Consider the following 20,386-nt stretch of genomic DNA (forward strand, 5'->3'; position numbering starts at 1 on the left):
AGCACCTCCGTTCACAGGTACGTGATTATGCCAAGATGGCTGTCTACAAAGTCCTTGCAATCATATGGAAGCAGTTAGAAGAAGAAACTAATCAAAAGGCAGATGCTTTGTGGGGCAGGCCAGAGGAAGACGACACAGGATCGTAGATTCCGTCTTAGGTCGGTGCCATCAGCGCCTGACTGCCTTGCCTTCAGACCCACATTTTGCAAGGTGTGTGGCAGACAAGCGGACACCGTCTGGAAAGGAGGCCTCTCCTGCTCGGGGCACACTCAGGCCACAGGGAAGGAAAATACCTGTGAGAAAGTTAGAAAAGATTCAGCCAAGAACCAGCTTGCCACCTATCAACATCCCTGGAATGGCCGTTTACTCAGAGAAAGAAACACAAAGTGAAAAGGAAGTGCTTTGTAATTTCCTCCCCTCTGAACTATGGAAATATGGACATCTCTGTGGCTGTCCAGGGACCTGCAAAGAGCCTGAGAGAGCCTGGAACAGCCCCATGCATTGCAAGGCAGTCCAAGAGACACTGTGTAACTGCCTTGCCAGGTCACTGCATTCGGGTAACTTTTACGGTGTGCAAAGAGCTCCGCACCACAGCGTTCAGAGCCCTGCCCTGAGCTTCTGACTGACTGAAAGCCAAGTGTCCCAACATCATCTCCTGCAGCGCTTGTCGCGCTGCTGCCAGATGCCCTGGCAGGGCGCCCGGGAGGGCGTGTGTGTGGTGTCCCTGCAGCCCCTCGGTGACATGGCCTGAGGTCACAGAGGGGGGTCCCACCTCACAGCCGCAGCTCCCCTCTTCCCACGGTGCCCCCAGCCTCTCCCCACTTGTCCCAGCAAGGCCGGGGGAGCCCAGGCACTGCCGCTGCTCTCGCCCCCGCGCTGCTGGGCAGGAGCCGCTGTGCTGGGAGCCAGAGCAGGCAGTGCGACAGCACCGGGGGTGGTCTGCTGAGGTGCAGAGGAGCAGGCCGGAGGGCAGCAGTTGCTGTGCCACCCTCCTGCTGACTTGGCCGCTCAGGTTTTCTCCCTTCTCGGAGGGCTGTTTCTTGCCTCAGGACTGCTTCCAGCTGTCCTCCTCTGTGCCAGAGGCAGGATCCTGTGGGAAGAAAGAGAGAGCCTGCAGGAAGGGGAGCTGGAGATGAGGAGAAAGGTAAGAGGCAGAAAAATCACCCTTGAGTTAGGAGTGCACGCGTGGGCCTTTGGAGAGCTCCAGCCACAAGCAGCGCTTTATAAACCAGTGGAGAAGCTTAGCAGTGGGAAACAGAGCAAGGTGCAGCTGCTGTGTGGAGAAGGTGTCCCCTACATAGTACACCAACCTGAAGAAGGCGACTCAGGACAAACTGAAATCACCATCAGCTGTCATTCCTGAGGAAGTCCCTAGAGAATGTGAGAGGTGGCTGCAAGCGCTGGGTGTACTACAAGGCCTGCGAGCACTGCCAAGGCACAACCACTGATATGGCCGAGTGTGTTCAGCATGCCCTGCCCTCAAACAGGAAATCTTTCCATAGAGCTGTAGGGTTTGGATTGCTGTGCTGGAGCCTCACACGCGTACCTGTGTTCTTTTGCCCCGGGGGGCTGCTCAGGAGAGGAAGGAGAAAGAGCTGCTGCTTCTGCTGCGACTCAAGGAGGACATGGAGCAGGAAGCGAGAGCTGAGGAAGTGCAGAAGCAAAGGAGACAAGAGAAAGCCCGAAAGGCACGTGAAGGAGCATTCTTTTCAGCTTGTAGGTGGCAGAGAAGAGAGCAACTACTGACAAAAATCCGCAGGGTGTCTAAAAGAGGCGCCAAGTGTGCTTTGGAGCCCTGAGATGCCCCTTAGAGCTGACCGCACCTGGGAAGGCTGCAGGGGCTGGAGGGCCAAAGTGGGGCAGGTTGGTGGCGGGAGCTGCACAGGTTTGTTGTGCTCCAAAGGGGAGGGTGAGAAAGAGACAACTAGGGAGATGCTTGTGTCCCTCCCAAAGTGGCCTAAACTAGGAGAGGAACTGTGGGCCTTTCCAGACGGGTACTGTAACTATGCCTCTTCAGACCGTGTGTCTTGTTCCCTGGCAGCTCAGTGGGGCAGGAGGCCTCGGCGTTTCAACCTGCGGTCAGACGATGCTGTTCAGGGCAGCTCAGTCGGCACATGGCCATTGGATTTCTGTACATCCTTTTTGGTTCTTTTCTTTTTGTTTGTTTGTTTGTTTGTTTTTCCTTGCAAGTGGATTCAACAAGGGATTGCTCCCAAGACAAACAAAGACACGGCAGGAAATGTGTTGAGGCTTGGGGTGGCAGTTTCTGTCTCAGACAGAAAAGAGTGCCCGTAAGCTGTGTGCAGGATGCTTGATGGAGCATCTCTAGGCAAAAGAACCCTCGGGGTAATCTACTCTTCGCTGCTTTTCTTCAATATTGTAGAAGCGACTCTTGCTGGAGAAAAAAATGGCCTATCACCTCAAAAAGGGGCAAGACCTTCTTTCCTCCAGTGCAGAGGCGGACGTTCCTGGGAAATATTTGGGCAAGTTGCTGTCTCGGGACCCACTGCCTGAAGCCAGAGGTACTTGTAATGCAACTGTTTTGTGGCAGTAGTTCTTGCTCCTCTCTCCCAGGTCAGCAGAGACGCCTGCTCTCGCTTCCAAAGCTTTAGCCTCTGGAGGCATGGAGTGAATTGCGAGCGGTTGGGGCTGCCGCTCTTTTTAGGGCTTTGAGAGATTCTCGGGGCAGGCTGGGTGAACGAAAGCCAGCCCACAGAGCTGTCTTGGGGCTTCTTACCCTCGCGCTTTGGGAAAGTGCTCATGCCAAGTGTACGTGACACGCAGTTTGCACGCTCTCTGGTTCGCGGGTATGAATTTCCTGCACTTTCCCACACACGCAAAGCCTGCCCTGCCCCACCCGCAAAGAGGCAAAGCCAAGCCTGGAAGTCAGCTCTTTTCCTACGGACCATCTGTAGGCTGAGCACAGGTCTCTGCTATCGTGGTGGTATGGTGGCTAACCATGGGATTTGGTGTAGCAGTCCCCGACTCTGCTCAGCGCTGAGTCACAGCTCCTGGCCTGGGAAGGTGTGGGCAAGCTTGAGCAGATCTCTTTGAGCCTGGCTGCAGCAGAGCCAGCTCTCCAGCTGTCACGGCCCCCGCCCCGTGGCAGTGGCACATTGCATGGCACATTGCATGGCCCTGGCTTGGGCTTGGGCAGCCAGGCATGAGTTCCCCCTTAGCAGTGCCATATCTTAGCCTTAGGCAGAGAGGATGTGCTTTCCCTGCTGAGGGACAGCAGAAGAGGCTAGCGTCCTTCTCGCCGATGATTTCCAAAGCGACACTCCAAGAACGTTCAAGACGCAGAGGTTAATGCTGTGGTCGTTCAGTGTTGCCTGAGAGGATGAGCATTTGGTTGCCGCTCCCTTTGTGTGCTTCTACGTACAGCATTGGCTGTGGCAGCACCTAGCATGGGACAGGACTGGGCCTTCAAGGAGAGCCCACCCAATTCAAAACCCTACAAGAGGCAAGCTGCAGGGGCTCAGCCATCCTGCTTGCCCTGGGTGCAAGGCCCATGCAGGGAAAGGCAGTGGTCTTGCAGTCCCAGGAGAAGCCTCTTGCTTAGCCCCATGGCCAAGGGCTTTTGCTTGGAAAAGGTTTACAAACTGAAGCGTGATTGCTTTCTCCCCATAGGAGCTAACCAGGCTCATCAGTCTTCAGCTGATGGAGAGAACTGCACCAAGGCTTCCCTTAGAGTCACGGTCTGCCAGAAGGGCTCTGCGACGACGCATGCTGCCACAGGCAAAAGTGCCTCTGCTCAGGTACGCAGGCTCTGCACAGAAGCTCTCCCAGGGAGAGCCAGGAGTCAGAGCTGGGTGCCTGCAGGGCGCCACGGCTCCTGAACTGCAGGGCCGTGGTGCCAGGCACTCCCGAGAGAGTGCTGCCACGCACTGCCTCTCTTGCCTTGTGAGCAGCACCTGGTCACTGAGGAGATGTTGTCTTGCTGGGCTGTGATGTGTCTTCTTTGCACAAAGGCTGTCAGAGAGCCAGCAATGGCTGCTTTCCAGAGTCTCTCTCTCCCTCTGCCTCTGCCTCTGCCTCTGCCTCTGCTTCTCTCTGACACAATGCACTGGCAGTTGCTGAAGCACAGGGGTACCCAGGTGCGTTTGGTGGCCACTTCTGCCCCAGGACTCACACATGCCGTGTCCATCAGGCAGCTGCACTCAAGGTACCCACTGTCCATGTTGCCACTTTCTCCTCTGGTGAGCAAACAAGCCTGCCACACCGCTTAGCAGAGTGCTGAGTGCTCTAGAGCTGCCGAGGACGCTTGCTGTGGCCTGCTGCCAGGCTGGAGATAGTGAGGTGCACGTTCTCAGCTCTGCGGTGTAATTCCAGCGGCGGCAGCAGCCAGCAGCCTGGGAGAGCTCAGCCTTGCTGTGAGCAGGGCATCAGGGCTGGGATTGTCACAGCAGACCAGAGAGGTTAGGAGACGGGCAGAGCTCTAGAGGTACAAGCAGCGGTCCGTGTTCAGATTTCTGCTCTAGCTGGCACCCAGAGGGCTTTGAGGGCCCACCGGGCAAGTGATGGAGCAGCTGTGCTGGCGAGATTTGTGTGCTGGCCCCTGGCAAGGTGTTTTTGAATGTGAGAGACGAGCAGCTCCCATTCAAAACCGAAAGCAGCTCTCGTGCTGCTTTGCCCTTTGAAGATGAGAGCACCACTCAGCTCCTGCAGAGCAATGGCAAGGGTCCCCACCAGTCCTGCATGGAGACTTCTTGCCCTGAAGGGCGGGGCACTGCAGACTCATGGTCCATCTTCACAGCATCTGCTGAGAAATCTCTCAAACCGGGAACTGCCCTGCCCTGGACTCCCCTACTGAACTACCAAATGGGCTCTGGCCTTCCTCACCCAGGCAGGGACACCTGTTTCCACCTCCTGCTGAGACCAGTCCACAAGACAGAGCTTTGGCTTGTTTGGGAGCCAGCCGTGCCCGTGCATGGCACAACACCCTGGCCAGGGAACACCTACCTGCTTGTGTGTGGGCTTGTGGGGGTGTGCGCACGCGTGTGTGTGCATGCGTGTACGGGCGGGGGGCGAATGGGTCTTTTATTTTGCACATCTCCACATGTGCCAGTCCTGGGGGCTAACTCAACACTTCTTGCTTGTTTCTGCTACAGAGGCATGGAGGTGAAGAGCTGACTCATCAGATCAAGACTGTGGTGACACAGGCTGTGTCCAAATTAGCAAGGATCATATACGCAGCTGTGAGAGATGAGGAGGAGAGAACTAAAGAGCAATGGGATGGGGTTTCAGAGGAGTCCACGTTCTCTTCGGACAACTCTGGCAGCTGTAGCACGTGCAGTGAGGAGCTGCCTGGTTTCTCGGGAAGTCCTCTCTCCCGCCCCACTAGAAAGCTCATCACAGCAACAAGCATAGACACCACTCTCTTACAGCGTGATGTCAGCTCAGGAGTGGGAGGCAAAGCAACTGCACCGCAGCCGCACAAGCCATCTTTGCCTTCTCTGCCCAAAAGGACACAGAGACCCCCGGAATCGGAGGTACGCAGAAGGAGAGGAGCACCTCAGGCCCCCTGCAGCTGGCCAGCAGACAGTACGAGCACAGCACCTAGAAAAGAGCTGGCAAAGAGGTGTCCTTTGAGCCAAACTTACTCTAGGACTGCCTCAGGGAGCGGAGGCACCCATCTCTCCAGGCTGAGCAGCACTGGTGGTGACTCAGCCAGACAGCAAGGCTGGCCTCGAGCCAGTATTCTCCAAAACGCCTTGCAACAGCAAGCAGCCCCAGAAGCCCAGGGTGTTGCGGAGGTGGCTGCGACTGTGGTCGAGGAAGTGCACAAGAGGATGAAAGAGCTGGGTCCGTCCGTCTGGGCTTTACGCGAGGCTCCCTTTGAGTTCAGTGGAAGGTTGTTCAGTAGCACCAAAAGCACCGAGCCTTCTGCGACTTTGCCTCCAAACCTCGAGAAGGAGATTGGCTCGGTTGCTGGAGAGATTGTAGCAGTTGTTCTCGATAAGCTTGGCAAGGGTTTGGCATCCAGCCTGTCAGCCACGTCAGAGCCAGGACCTTCAGCCAGGATCGGGGAGAAGTTCCCTGGCAGAGGAGCTGTGCAAGCTGCCCGATCAGGAAAAAACACAGCCACACAAACGGACCTTCCAGCCTGCAACTGGCCATTCTGTCTGACTTGTATGGAGAAGGTGGCCGAAGAGGCTGTTGAAAGTGTTGGCATCACCTTGGAATTGTTTGTACATTCACAATTATGTGATTATGCCAAGATGGCTGTCTACAATGTCCTTGCCATCATACGGAAGCAGTTAGAAGAAGAAAGTAATCAGAAGGCAGATGCTTTGTGGGGCAGGCCAGAGGAAGACGACACACTGGCAAGTGGGATCGTAGATTCCGTCTTAGGTCAGTGCTGTCAGCGTCTGACTGCCTTGCCTTCAGACCCACATTTTGCAAGGTGTGTGGCAGACAAGCGGACACCGTCTGGAAAGGAGGCCTCTCCTGCTCGGGGCACACTCAGGCCACAGGGAAGGAAAATACCTGTGAGAAAGTTAGAAAAGATTCAGCCAAGAACCATCTTGCCACCTATCAGCATCCCTGGAATGGCCGTGTATTCCGAGGAAGAAACAGAAAGCGAAGAGGAAATGCTTTGTGATCTCCTCCCCTCTGTCCTCCAAGACTGTGTGCCAGGGGCCCAGACCACGCTATGGGGGATTCACAAGTCCACGTACTGGACCGCTGCGTCCACAGCAAGCTCTCCAAAGCCAGTGCTGCATTCCCTACCTAAACTGAGGCCCGGGAGCACCAGCGAGACCCTGCCCATCATAGGCCAGGCGTTTCCAAGAAAGCCCTTCCCTCCTCCGTGTGCAAAGCCCCCTTCCCAGAGGGCAAGGCTGCGGAGACCAGTGCGTGAGGCGCCTGTGCCAAGCGAGCCAGAGCAAGCCCAGTGGGAAGAGGGAGCACTAGCCAGCAAGCTGGTGGAAGGAGTCCTGCGGAGGTGTGTGGCTACAGGCTGTGTTTGTGCACCTTCAGATTAAAAAAGATTTTTCTTCTGTGGAAGTGGAAATTGTCGTCTTTCAGTTTGTGCCCATGGCCTCCTGTCCTCTCCTTGCCACAACCGATGAGTCCAGCTCCATCGTCTTTAGTCCCCCTCCCCACCGTCAGATGTTTTTACCCACTGATAAGATCCCCTCGCCCTGCCCCGAGCCGTCTCTTCTGCAGGCTGACCAATTCCAGCTCGCTCCCCCTCTCGCCCTGTGACACATGGCCCAAGCCCTTCATCAATCAATCCCCTTTGGTGGCCGGGCTCCCTCCACTAGGCCCACGCCTTTTTCTTCTACTGGGCAGGCCACAACTGGGCAAAGCACTCCAGAGGTGGCCTCCCCAGTGCTGAGCACAGGCCAAGGAACACCTGCCTCGACCTGCCGGTCACGCTCTTCCTAATGCAGCCTGGCATGCTGGCGGCCGCCTGTGCCACAAGGGCACGTTGCTGAGTCTTGGCCGCTTCCTCTCCCCCAGCACCCCCAGGTCTTTCTCTGCTGAGCTGCTTTCCCGCCGCTTGGCCCCTAGCCTCTAATGGTGCAAGGAGTTCCTGTGCCCCAGGGGCAAGAACATGAACCCCATGTAAGATTTCAGTCTGCTTCCAGATTTCATTTAGATCGGTAGAAATTCTGCCGCTTCGATCCACGTATACACAGCAACTAGTATTTGTTACTGTCCATACTCCTCCCTGAGATGCCAATAACATATCTAGAGCCATTCTGTTTTGGGTGGTTAGTTTAGCAATTTCTGAAACCTCCTCTTGTAAAGCTGCAGTGGCATCAGAGGTTTTATTCCCTATTTTCTCAATAACTGCGGCACTGCAATTAGTGGGAAGCCCTTGTTGGAATGTCCAGGGAAGTGGGTACACACCCAACAATCCATCTGGTTAACTATCTTCATAGAGTTCGTAATTACTTCCAAATGAAGATTTTGATCCCTTTAATTGTTTGGCTCAGGTAAGCTAGAAAAACTAACCACCACATTTCTCCCCTGTTGTTCGTTAAGGAGAACATCATTTTTACACAGAGACCATAACAGCAATATTAACCCTATTCCTAACAAACAAATGAAAGCAATTTTTCCCTGAATACAATCGAACTTTAAAACTGATTCACTTCTAATACAACTCTCATATCTTTCTATATTTTTAACCTGAAAGGTTGAACTTGTTCAGCTTTCCACGTCTCTCGAGGTACTGCTTTCACTCGGGTGGAGTGGATCCAGGAATCAGTTCCCTGCAGTTTCACAGCAGTATTTCTTGTTAGCAGTACAAGATAGGGTCCTCTCCATTTTTCTGTCAATGGCTCATCCTTCCAGGTCCAAAGATATACTTGATCTCCTGGCTGGAATGAATGTACAGGTGAATCTAAAAGTATGGGAGATCTTAACTGGAGGTACCTACGGAGAGAAGTAGGAACCTTTGCCATAGAGAAGAGGTAATCACTTAAAATTGGATCACCCTTAATGTGTGCATCTGAATTTCATTTCCAGTTAACTTTACAGTGTAAGGCTTACCATACAGAATCTCGAACGGACTAACTTTCTCCCTAACCCTTGGGGTTATTCTGATTCTTAATCATGCCAGAGGTAAAACATCAGTCCATTTCATCTGAGTCTCCTGACACAATTTCCCTCCCTGTCTCTTCATTGTTTGAGTCATTCTTTCCACTTTTCCACTGGATTGTGGCCTCCAGGGGGTATGTAAATCCCATTTAATTTGTAATATTTTTGAGATTTCCTGTACTATTTCTGCTATAAAATGAGGTCCCCTATCCAAAGAAAATCCTTCTGGCACCCCAAATCTTGGTATGATTTCTTTTAATAGCATTTTTCACTACCTCCCTTGCTTTATTGGTACGGCATGGGAAAGCCTCAGGCCATCCTGAAAAGGCATCAGCAATTACCAACAAATATTTATATCCATTACAGCTTGGTAATTCAGAAAAATCGATTTGCCAGTAGTCCCCAGGCATGAAGCCCCTTTGTACTTCCGCTGGGGGGCTTCTTCTGAATCCTGGGATTATTTCTAAGACAGATTTCACATTTTTGTGTAATGCCCTTTGCAATTATGAACATACTAATTCCCACAGCAAATCTTTTAACTGTTTCAACCAATGCCTCGGCTCCCATGTGGGTGCTATCATGTATTTGCCTCGTCAACTTCTTCATTATCGGCAAAGTTGCCACACATTGTCCAGTAGATGTTACCCACCATCCTTCAGAAGTCTTTATGCATTTCAGTATTTCTGCTAATTTATTTTCTTCTTCAGTGTCTACGGGAATTTCCACTTTTAGCATTCTCTCTGGAACTAAGGCTGCCACCGACATGGATAATGTTACCTTTTCTGCAGCCTCATCGGCCCTTTTGTTCCCTTTAACTCTGTCAGTCTGTCCAGACTGGTGCGCTTTGCAATGCATTACTGCTATTTCTTTGGGTTTATTAACTGCTTCGAGTAGTTCCATAATCTCCTTACTGTATTTTACAGGATTCCCTTGAGAAGATAGCAATTCTCTTTCCTTCCAAATTGCACCATGGGCATGTATAACCCCAAAGGCATATTTTGAATCTGTAAACACATTGGTCTGTTTTCCTTCTGATAATTCCAGAGCCTGGGTTAAAGCATTCAGTTCTGCTTTCTGGGCGGATGGATTTGCTGGTAGCGATCTTGCTTCGATTTCTTCTTCCAAAGTGACAACAGCATAGCCAGCCCTTCTTTCTCCCTTTATGATAAAGCTGCTCCCATCGGTAAATAATTCCCAGTCTGGATTCTGCAATGGAATATCTCTCAAATCCGGATGGCTGGAATATACTTGCTCAATAGTTTGCAGGCAGTCATGAGCCAACTTCCCCTCTTCATGAAGGGGTAATAAAGATGCCGGATTAAGGGTATTAGACACTTTCATGGTTACATCTTCTGGCTCAAGTATTACTGCTTGGCATTGCACCATCCTACTCGGGGATAAGCAATGACGCCCTTTCTGTTCTAAAACTGCTGCAACAGCATGTGGCACATAAACAGTCACCTTTTGTCCCAGCGTCAATTTTCCTGCTTCTTGTATTAACACCACAGCAGCTGCAACTGCTCTCAGGCATCCTGGCCACCCTGCACTCACTTTATCCAGTTGTTTTGAAAAGTAAGCCACAGGTCTTTTCCAATTTCCTAAAGTCTGGACAAGCACTCCCAAAGCCTGGTGCCCTCTCTCATGTACGTAAAGCTCAAATGGCTTTGTCAGGTTTGGAAGTCCTAATGCGGGAGCCCTCATGAGAGCAATCTTGATTTCATCAAATCCTTTTCGGCACTCTGGAGTCCACTCCAGCAAGTCTCCCGGCCCCTTAACAGCTTCCTAGACAGGCTTTGCCATTAATCCAAAATTAGGGATCCACAGGCGACACCACCCAGCCATTCCTAACAATCCCCTAAGTTCTCTTTTTGATTTTGGGGGGGTGATCTGACAAATGGCTTCTTTCCTTTCGATTCCTAATTTTCTCTCCCCCTGGGATATTTCAAATCCTAGATAGATTACGCTTTCCTTCATAATCTCTACTTTTTTCTGAGACACCTTATATCCCGCTGTTCCCCAGAAATGTAATAAACTGATGGTTGTTTCTCTGCATTCTTCAGTCCTGTCTGCCCCCAATAAGATATCGTCCACATACTGTGATAAGGTAGTGGTATCTTTCTTTCCTTGCCATAATTCTATTTCTTTTGCAAGTCCATTACCAAAAATTGTAGGGCTGTTCTTGAATCCTTGCGGGAGTACTGGCCAGCACAACTGCATTTTGCATCTCGTTGTAGGACTTTCCCACTCCAAGGTGAATAATTGTTGACTTTGTTCCTCCAAAGGGATACAGAAGAAAGCATCTTTGAAGTCCAATACTGTAAAATAGACATTTGAATCATTTATCGTCGTTAACAAAGTGTATGGATTGGGCACCACTGGGTGCACACCAATCACTATCTGGTTAACAGCTCACAAATCCTGTACTAGATGGTATTCTTGTGAGTGCGTTTTTTTAACAGGCAGGATTGGAGTATTGTACATTCTCGCAGCAGTCCACACTTGAAGAAATTATTAATTATAGGCTCCAGTCCAACACGGGCCTCTGACTTCATGGGATACTGTTTTCGCCTTACCGATTTAGCTCCTTGTCTTAATTCCACCTTTACCAGTTCTACACATCTGGCTCTTCCAGGTTTCTCCGTTGCCCACACAAAAGGGACTACTGCGTCTATTACTTCAGAGGGAATTCCGCTTGGTCCACTCTCCACCTGTTTGGAGTCCAGTGCTTTCTGTAACATATATGCGTGTGCCTTCCAGGCGTTATTTTGTGCAATGTGCACCTGAACTTTGTTTTTATCAAAGGTTATCTGCGCCCCCAGTTTATTCAGGAAATCCCTCCCCATTAGGAGTAATGGGCATTCTGGCATATATAAGAATCCATGTGTTAACACTCTATTTCCTATTTTACATTTAATTGGTTGAAAAAAAGGTTTGACCTCTTGCTTTCCCGTGGCCCCAATTACTGGCATAGAGAATTTACTCATTGGTCCCTTACAGCTATTTAATACTGAATATGTTGCTCCAGTGGCTACTAAAAAATTAACTGTTTCGTTCCCCAGCTTTACTGAAACCGGGGGTTTGGCTGGGGAATCCAATTTCTCAACCCCTGGTCCCCGTCAGTCTGAATCTTCTGCACCAATCAGGAGCAAATCTGCCTCCGGAACAGACACAGACGGAGGTTTCCAATGATCTGATTGTTTCTTCGGGCACCCTTTCTTCCAGTGCCCCTTTTCCCTACAAATCACACATTGATCTTTCCTCAGTGAAATTCTATTTCCCAAATTCCCTCCTACTCTATGTCTGCTTCCACGTCCTTGTCCTTTCGGAAAACCCCTTCCCTGAGAGGAAGTTTGTGCCTGGGCAAATGCAGCTGCCAAAATTGCAGCATTTTGCCTCTTATCTTTCAGTTTCTCCTTTTGTTTTTCCTTTCTCTCTGCTTCTTCCCTGTTACTGTACACCTTCTATGCAATTTCTATTAACTGTGATCTTGACATCCCCGACATACCATCTACTTTCTGAAGCTCTCTCCTTATATCTGGTGCTGATTGTCCTACAAATAATATAGTAAAAGTCATCTTGTTCTCTTCGTCCTCGGGATCCAAGTCTGTCCATTTTCGTGCGGTTTCACATAACTGCTCGTAAAATGCAGAGGGATCCTCATTCTTACCCTGCACGACTTGATATAGTTTTGCAATATTTTGGGGCCTATGTACTCCGTGCTTTACCCCATATAATATTAACTGTTGGTACTGTTTAGTCATTAACCTGCCCATCCCTGTATTTTGATCCCAATCCGGTTCTTGGGCCGGCATAAAACAGTCTGGTCCATCTCTAGCATTTTGTCTTTCATTTTCCTCTCGAGCTTTGTCCAATACCAGTCTCTTCTCCTCAGGTGCAAGCAAAGTATTTAAAAGCACCTGTAAATCCTGCCAGTCTGGATTATGATTCTCAATTATCATTTTAAAGGATCGATACATCTTTTCTGGATTTTCTCGGTACGACCCAGCAGACTCCTTCCAATTCATTAAATCTGTGGTTGAAAAAGAGACCTTCACATATACAGGCATTCCTTCTGGTCCTACTGCTGGGCAAAGCACTCCAGAGGTGGCCTCCCCAGTGCTGAGCACAGGCCAAGGAACACCTGCCTCGACCTGCCGGTCACACTCTTCCTAATGCAGCCTGGCGTGCTGGCGGCCGCCTGTGCCACAAGGGCACGTTGCTGACTCTTGGCCGCTTCCTCTCCCCCAGCACCCCCAGGTCATTCTCTGCTGAGCTGCTTTCCTGCCGCTTGGCCCCTAGCCTCTAATGGTGCAAGGAGTTCCTGTGCCCCAGGGGCAAGAACAAGTCCTTGCCCTTGACAGCCAACTCTTTCTGCGCTTCCACAACAAGCAGCTTAGCTTTGCCAATTACAATATTGCTTACACACCATTTTACTACTCCGCATGCTCAGGGGAGGGGTCTTTACCCGGGCGCAGGCCTTTTTGGCCTATGGGCATGACGCAAAGGCACCCTGAAGGAGGTGGATAGGCAGCAAAGTATTGCCTGGTGAGGGCAAATAACCTGGGCTTGCTTTCTTGAAGAATACAGAGCATTAAGGCTTTTCCTGAGTCCTCACTTTTCCTCCCCTTTACTGTCCTCATGCCTGAGCCTAGCAAAAGCTTGAACTGTGCTTAGAGTCATCCATGGGGGGCTGATGGCTACAGCAGTGTCAGCGCTTGGAGAGGAATCATCTACTAAGACATACCTGCAGATGGGCCTGGGCTCCCTGCTCTCACCCTCCTGCCTCCCTAGCAGGGAGACGCCTCAAAGGGTTGCATCTTAATGCGCCAGAAAGACACAAAAGCAATTGAAAAACACTGTTGTGAGCACAAAGCTCTGTCACTGACATGGGTGAGGAAACAAACTCTCCTCTATTTACAAAGCAAAGCAAAGATCCCTTTTGCAATTAAAAAAATAATGTAATGCCAAGCCTATATTCCCTGGGAGGCCCAGGCATTACCACAATCACAGGCAGGGAACCAGGGTCCTTTCTGGTTTTAAAATCCAGCATGTTTCATCCAGGGACCACACATCCCCCACAGAGGCACCCATCCCTCCGGCACCAGGAGATCATGGGCTGGGTGCCCAAGGACAGACGCCCACCCGGCCGGCTGTGGCACCCCCCACCACCAGAGGCCTGCACCCTGTGTCCATGGCCCCTCGGAGGCTCTGGCGTAGCCTAAGGAGAGTGGGGAGAGCAGCGAGGTGGGCTTTGCATCATGGAGGAAATGCAGTTTCTGCTGGGGACCCTCCTGGGCACACAGGCAGCCCTTGCCCTGCCCCGGATGCAGCTGACTCTGGGGGGGCCCTCGTGGGGCCTGTGGAGCACAACTGCAGCCTGCCCTTCCTGAGAGCGGGCAAGGCACTCCCTGTCCGCAAAGTCACCCCCTTGGCCAAGCAACCTGTGGCTCCGGCATCCTCTTTCCCTTTCCAACACGAAGCTCCTGCTGGCCCAGCCCTGCTAGGGGGCTGGATGCCCCGGGCATCCCCCACGCCCAGGCGGGACAGGCGGAGGAGCTGGGGCCAGGCAGCGCCCAGTGCGGGCAGTGCTGCCCTCACGCGACATGGCCGCCACCACCAGCCTCCCACAGCAGGGAAGCCGCCGGCTGCTCACACTTTATCATTCAGGGTCTAAAATTTCAGCCACTGATTAGTGTTCAAGGTTTAAAATGTGACAACCCATAAACATGAAACCATGGATGTTTGAGACTGTTGGAGGCTTTTTCCACTGCCCTGGAGACAGCTAGGGTCCCTCCAGGGCGGTAGGAGGGCCCAGATGCCCTCCTGATGCTCCCTGAGCTGCTCTCGGCACCCCAGCAGTGTTTCGGAGCACTCTGGAGACACTGGGGTTTTCCATACCCATGGCTCCCACTGTCCCAGTACTGGGTGGGGGATGTTTCCCATCTCTGGTGGGATCAGGCAGGGTTTTACAGGAAGGCTGGGACTGTCCCTGTTGGCAGTGGTGCAGGGCAGACCCACGCTGGGTGCAGGCCCACAGTGCTGTGTGCTGGGCAGCTGGAGAAAGCAGAGGGGGTTGGCCTGAGCAGTGCAATGTGGGGCAGGTCTGGGGTGACAGGAGGGATGCGGGGGCTGTGGTGGCTCTCAGTAGCAGTGCCTTTGTCTGGGGCTGGGAAGGCAGCAACCTGGAGCAGAGGATCACTGGGACCACAAAGGACCACTGAGAGGAGGGGAAGCAGTGGGAGAGGAGGGTCATGAGAAGGATGAGTTTTAACAAGCTTTTCCTTTTCTAGTCTCCTATAGGCTTGCCCAGTGGACATGCAATTCCCTCGCCGTGAAGACTGGATTGCTGCAGCAGGGTGGTTCTGCTTCCAGATCCCTCCATCTTCAGGTCCTCTGTGGCATGCCCTTCTCGCTAGTGTCTCAGCTGCTCGTGCCACGGTAGAAGCTGGGCAGTCAGGCCAGATTGAGGCCAGAGCAGTTTGGCCAGAATATTTCCGTAATGTCCATTGGACACTGCAGACTTTGGGAATGGAAAGAGAGCATGGGTCACTCCTGCTTGGGGAGGCACACTGGGATCTCCTCCGTGGTCTCAGCTTGCCTCACATGGAAACAGTGCTGTGTGTAGTGGTGGAAGAGGTGCCTGTCCCAAGGAGAGTCATGAGACAGGCTGTTTCCCTAAGCCTATTGTCCTGTTCTCCTGTGGCAGCATCATTGGAAAGCTTTGTGTATTTGTTTGGCCAGTAGCCCCACTACACTGCACAAATCAAAGAGCAGATCTGTTGTGTGCCACCCAAGGGAGTCTTAACAGTGTGAGCAGTGCTTGTGAGTGAGGAGAAGTGTGAAGCCAGATGAAGTGAGTAGAGAGAGGGATTTGGAGAGACACGGTTGGGCTGTGGATTGCAGTGGATTGCGAAGAAAGAAGGCCTTGCACACTGGTTGGAGAAAGAGTTGGGGAGCAGACAAAAAGCCAAGGTTAGTAGGCATCTGGACAGTTTCCTGGTGCTGTATCTTTTCAGTTGCTTCACGTACTATGGTGGTGAGCTGGACAGCGTTGAACTGGACTTTCTGCCTGTCCCATGATGAGATTAAGCTACATGAAACCTGTCCTCCAGGGATATTTGCTTTTTGGCACTCACATTACTGACATGCATGGCTTCCCAAGGACCGTTCTGGGTGGGTCCTGGTGCACGAGCAGTGATTGCTGAGTTGTGTGCTGGGCTGACACTACTGCTGAGAGAGCTGGGTTTGGCTTCTCAGAGGTAAGAAGTGGGGTCTGAGTGGGAAGGTGTTCAGGAAGTCCCTCAGAGGGTCCTCTGCTTCATCAGGAATGTGTACAATCCTGTAGTCTCTGTCTGCACACAGCAGCCACTGCCTTCTCAGATGTGACCTGAGTTAACAAAAGCCGTTGTTAATGCTAGTGTGTGCTAGCAGCCTTGCACAGATTCAGCAGCCTTTCAGCCTCCTGAATTTATTAATTCTCTTGCATTCCATGTCACTACTCATCGCTGCAGCTAACCAGTCTCTGGGTGACTGTGGCCCATTGCCTCTCAGCACATGCTTTCCCTCTCTTTGGCCTGCTGTATTCTGCTTCCTGCTTTTCCATCCACACCCTCAGGTACCTAGAGAGCCCATTCGCAGAATCACAGAATCCCTGGAGTTGGAAAGGACCCCTGGAGATCATCTAGTCCAATCCTCCTGCTCAAAACAGAGACCCATAGAATAGGTTGCTCTCAACTGTGTCTACTTGGGGTTGGAACGTCTCCAGCAATGGAGACTCCACAACCTCTCTGGGCAACCTGTTCCAGTGCTCAGACAAAGTTCTTTCTTATGTCTAAACAGAATTACTTGTATTTCAGGTTGTGTCCATTTCCTCTTGTCCTGTCACTAGCTATCACTGAGAAGAGTCCAGCCCCATCTTCCTTACTATCCCTGCATCAGATATTTATACATATGGATAAGGTACCCCCCCACCCCCCCGCCCAAGCCTTCTCTTCTCCAGGCTAAGCAATTCCAGCTCTCTCAGCCTTTCCTTATATGTCAGATGCTCCAGTCCCTTCATCATCTGTGTAGCCTTTTGCTGGACTCACCCCAGTAGGCCCACGTCTTTCTTGTACTGGGGAGCCCAGACCTGGACAGGGCAGTCCTACGAGGTCTGAGCAGAGGGGAAGGATCACCTCCCTTGACCTGCTGGCAACGTTGGCCTTCCTTGCTGCAACAGCACATTGCATTGCATACACTAATACAGAACGGTCTTCTATGAAATCCCTTCCTCTCGGATTACAAGTTACAGCTGTCATACCATTAATATCACTCAGAGTGGACATGACTGCTGATATTCACTTTGGTGTTATTTTCATTATATTTACTTGTAACCATGAGCATAAGCATTTTTACTTTGTTATGATTATCATAACTGATAAAGCCATACGTACAAGTGCAATTAACCATTCAACAGGGTGCCTTAAAAGATACAGAGCAGTAATTCCCTTAAGGATCCATCCCTTAAAAACTGACCCCAAATATCTCCCCGTAACAGGCAGACAATGGTGGGATGTTTCCCTTTCCACATATCATTAATCTATTTGCCAGGACATTCTCTTTTACTGTGAGTAAAATTATACTTACAACTTACCTTTTCCAGGACACAGGTAACATCCTACCTTGTCACATCACCCAATTTAGCTCAGATACATAAACAGTGCTATTTCCTGTCATTACTGCAAGAGGTAGTGTGCGATTATGATGTTCAAACCAGTTCCATCCCTCTTGCTGTTGACAGCAACAACTTCATCTGACTCACAATTTTTGCCTGGCCTACCCCTGTTCTTAGCCTTCTTGTCTTCTTGGAGGATGTTTCACACACTAGCAGTTGTCTCTGAAGTCTGGGCCAAGGTTATGCGGCTGCGCCACATCAGAGCTGGGCTTCAGATCCTTCAAATGCAGGCAGCTAAACAGGCAGGAGGAGAGAGTGGTGGAGAGAAAAAGCAGAGGGGAACTGTACAGAGTTGTCTATAGGCCTGACAGAAGTCCCTGCTTCCAGTCTGAGTCTCCACTCCTTCACATTGCACCATCATTCTAGGATCTTTGGCTACAGTCACCCACAAAATAACAACTTGCTATGGCTCTCTGTATTGTTAGAGTGCGTAGTTAGACGCAGCTAACTTGACAGAGGTTTTATTACAGGTGAGCTAGCTAACCACAAATAATCTTATTGGAGGAATTACTGGTTATGCCAGTTAGAGCAAAGTAAAGTTCCAAGCAAGCAAAAACCTGACACGCCTGGCCTGCAAAGTTAGCTTAATACAGGGCCTGTGGCCCTGCTAGCAATGGCAAGGCCATATTCACTGGCCTACTGGTTGTTGTTCCCCTTCTCCTTTGGTAGTCCAGGAATCACAGGTCCAGCAAGGATGTTGTAAACTGTCCTATTGCTCAAGGCTCCCAATCAGGAGCAAACAGAGCATCTTCTTGGAGGCATTGGTTTTCTCCTGTCATCTGGTTTGCCTCCTGATGACTCATTAAGGTCTTGAGGTAGCCTGTAGTTCTTCTGGGCAGTGTAGGGTCATTACCTGATTTGCTACATGTCTGTCATTAACACAAAAACTAATACAACAGCTAAAATCCTTGCTGTAGGAGGTAGAGCCAAGTTAAAAATGCTGGCAATTGCAGGAACCCTCTCTGAGTCCAACAGAGCGAGCCATACACAGCACATCCTAGAGCTCAAGGCCAGCAACTGCTACCGCCCAAGTTCTCCTGGCAGTATCTCAACTGTGGGCATCTCAACTCCTCAGACTTGCCTCAGTTTCCACTGTGGCATTGTAGCTTGGTCAGTTATTGGCTGTTGATGGAGCTGTATTAAAATCTGTCGTCTCACAAAAGATGATAACGCGCAAGCCACAAGCTTGTCCCACCCTTTGTTTCTGAGGGATAATGATTTGCTGTGGGTGGGAAGGAGGGGGAGTTAAAACTAAATAGCCTGTGGAGGTATCTTTAAGAAATGTTGTGTGTCCTTATTTTTGGTGCAGCTGTGCTCTGCCCCTTCGTCAATTAAGGCACAAGCAAGAAGATGCAGTTGCTGTAATGCTTGTACCCCTTCCCCCCTTCGTTAATATTAATGACCACTGTGCCACTTGGGCAGATGACACTGCCTACTGAAAACTACAGACTTCTAGACTGGATTACCACTGGACTAGAACAGCCAGCTGGACTATTCAAGCCTCAAAGATTGTCACAATCCCACCTGCTGCATAACCTTCTCACAGCTGCAGGATTTCTGTCACAAAGGGGACATGGTTCCTGTGCTACTGCTACCCCTTTTTCCTTCACTATTGTTTTGTAGCAGTCCTGCTCCCACAGAATCAGCCGCTCTTGAAATCCTTATCGCAAAAGACTTTCCTTGCACTCAGAATTCTAATGCAGGAACTTCTTTTTAAAGAAGTTTCTTTCAATTTGGTTCAAACATCAGCATATTCCTTGCCCCAAGTCCTTTACTCTTTCTCTGAACAGTGTTTTAAATTGTCACTGACTAGGAGGAGCTTTTATTTCACTCGAGACCTTAAGCTTGCTTTCTGTTACCTGTCAATTTCTCTGTTTCTCCGACCACCATTCCCAAGTAATTAACCTGGGGTTGCACTAACAGGGCTTTGGTCAAATTGATCTCTTAATTTTAAAACTCAGATACTTCTCCCCCATACTACTTCTTCTGTGCCTCCGGTCACTAGAATATCATCTAAAGAATACCTTGGTTTCTTACAGCCCTTAAAACATAGTCTTTTGTAAATGCACAAAATCACACACAAAAATATATATACATGTGTATATACCGGCATGCACTTTATGTTATCTATACAGACCTTACCTTATGTGATGGTGTGATGGTCTGTATTCACAGCAGTATTAAGAAGACATTGATGCTCACCAAGAGAAACAGAGGACCTCATCTGGAGATGGAGACACTCTTCAGTTGGATCCATTTGCTTTTACTGCCTCAGTTTGTATGTATTTTTCCCTTTTAACTTCAGCCACGACAATTAGCCTATAAAGAAGATCTTATATGCTTCTTTTTAATGTATGCATATAGGATAATAAAACAAACGTGGTGACAAAAAGCTAAGCAACATACGGGTTTGAATATCCATAGGGCTGGAATGGATTACTTGTTCTTCTGTGCTACAACTGGAAGACAAAAATAACAAAAGATTGTTATTAGCAGTTATCTTAGTTACCCAAGCTGGAACATCTCCCTCCCTCAGAGTTTCTGGTGATAGTCAAGGTCTGCTAAGCTGTGGTTTTGCTTCCTTCACTTTATCCAGTTCATTAGCTATTGTTCATAAACAACTGCTCACCAGTCTTCCATCTGTGTTATCCATCAGTGTTTGTTATCCACTGGCTCCTTCTCTTCTACACAGCAAAGAGATAAGGTTCATACTTCTATTTAAATTGCCACTATTTACACGTATGCATAAATTTTGACCATCTTCTTTTTCTTCTTTCTTCTCTAAAAGGTTTTAAAACATGGCTTCCCATTATGTTACAGAGTTAACTTTGGGGGAACATTAATACAGCACTTCTGTTTTGGTTATTGGATAGGTATGAGTATCCTCCACTACTCTTGATATCCTTCCTAGATCCCTCCTATACTTGCAGGCCCTTGCTTCAAAGAACATGACTGAAATCAGCTCTATCACTAGGTCTAGCCGCTTCTCTTCAAGTTGTCCTTTGGAGAGCTACCCTGGAAAGAAACCCTAAAAAATACCTAGAGAGGCCTTGAGGTTTCTATATTTCGGGTCACTTTTCCAAAACTTTTACTGTGAGTAATAATGGAACCACTTCTGGG

This window comes from Dromaius novaehollandiae, chromosome 31, assembly GCF_036370855.1.
Source record: "Dromaius novaehollandiae isolate bDroNov1 chromosome 31, bDroNov1.hap1, whole genome shotgun sequence".
NCBI classification, from domain to species: Eukaryota; Metazoa; Chordata; class Aves; order Casuariiformes; family Dromaiidae; genus Dromaius; species Dromaius novaehollandiae.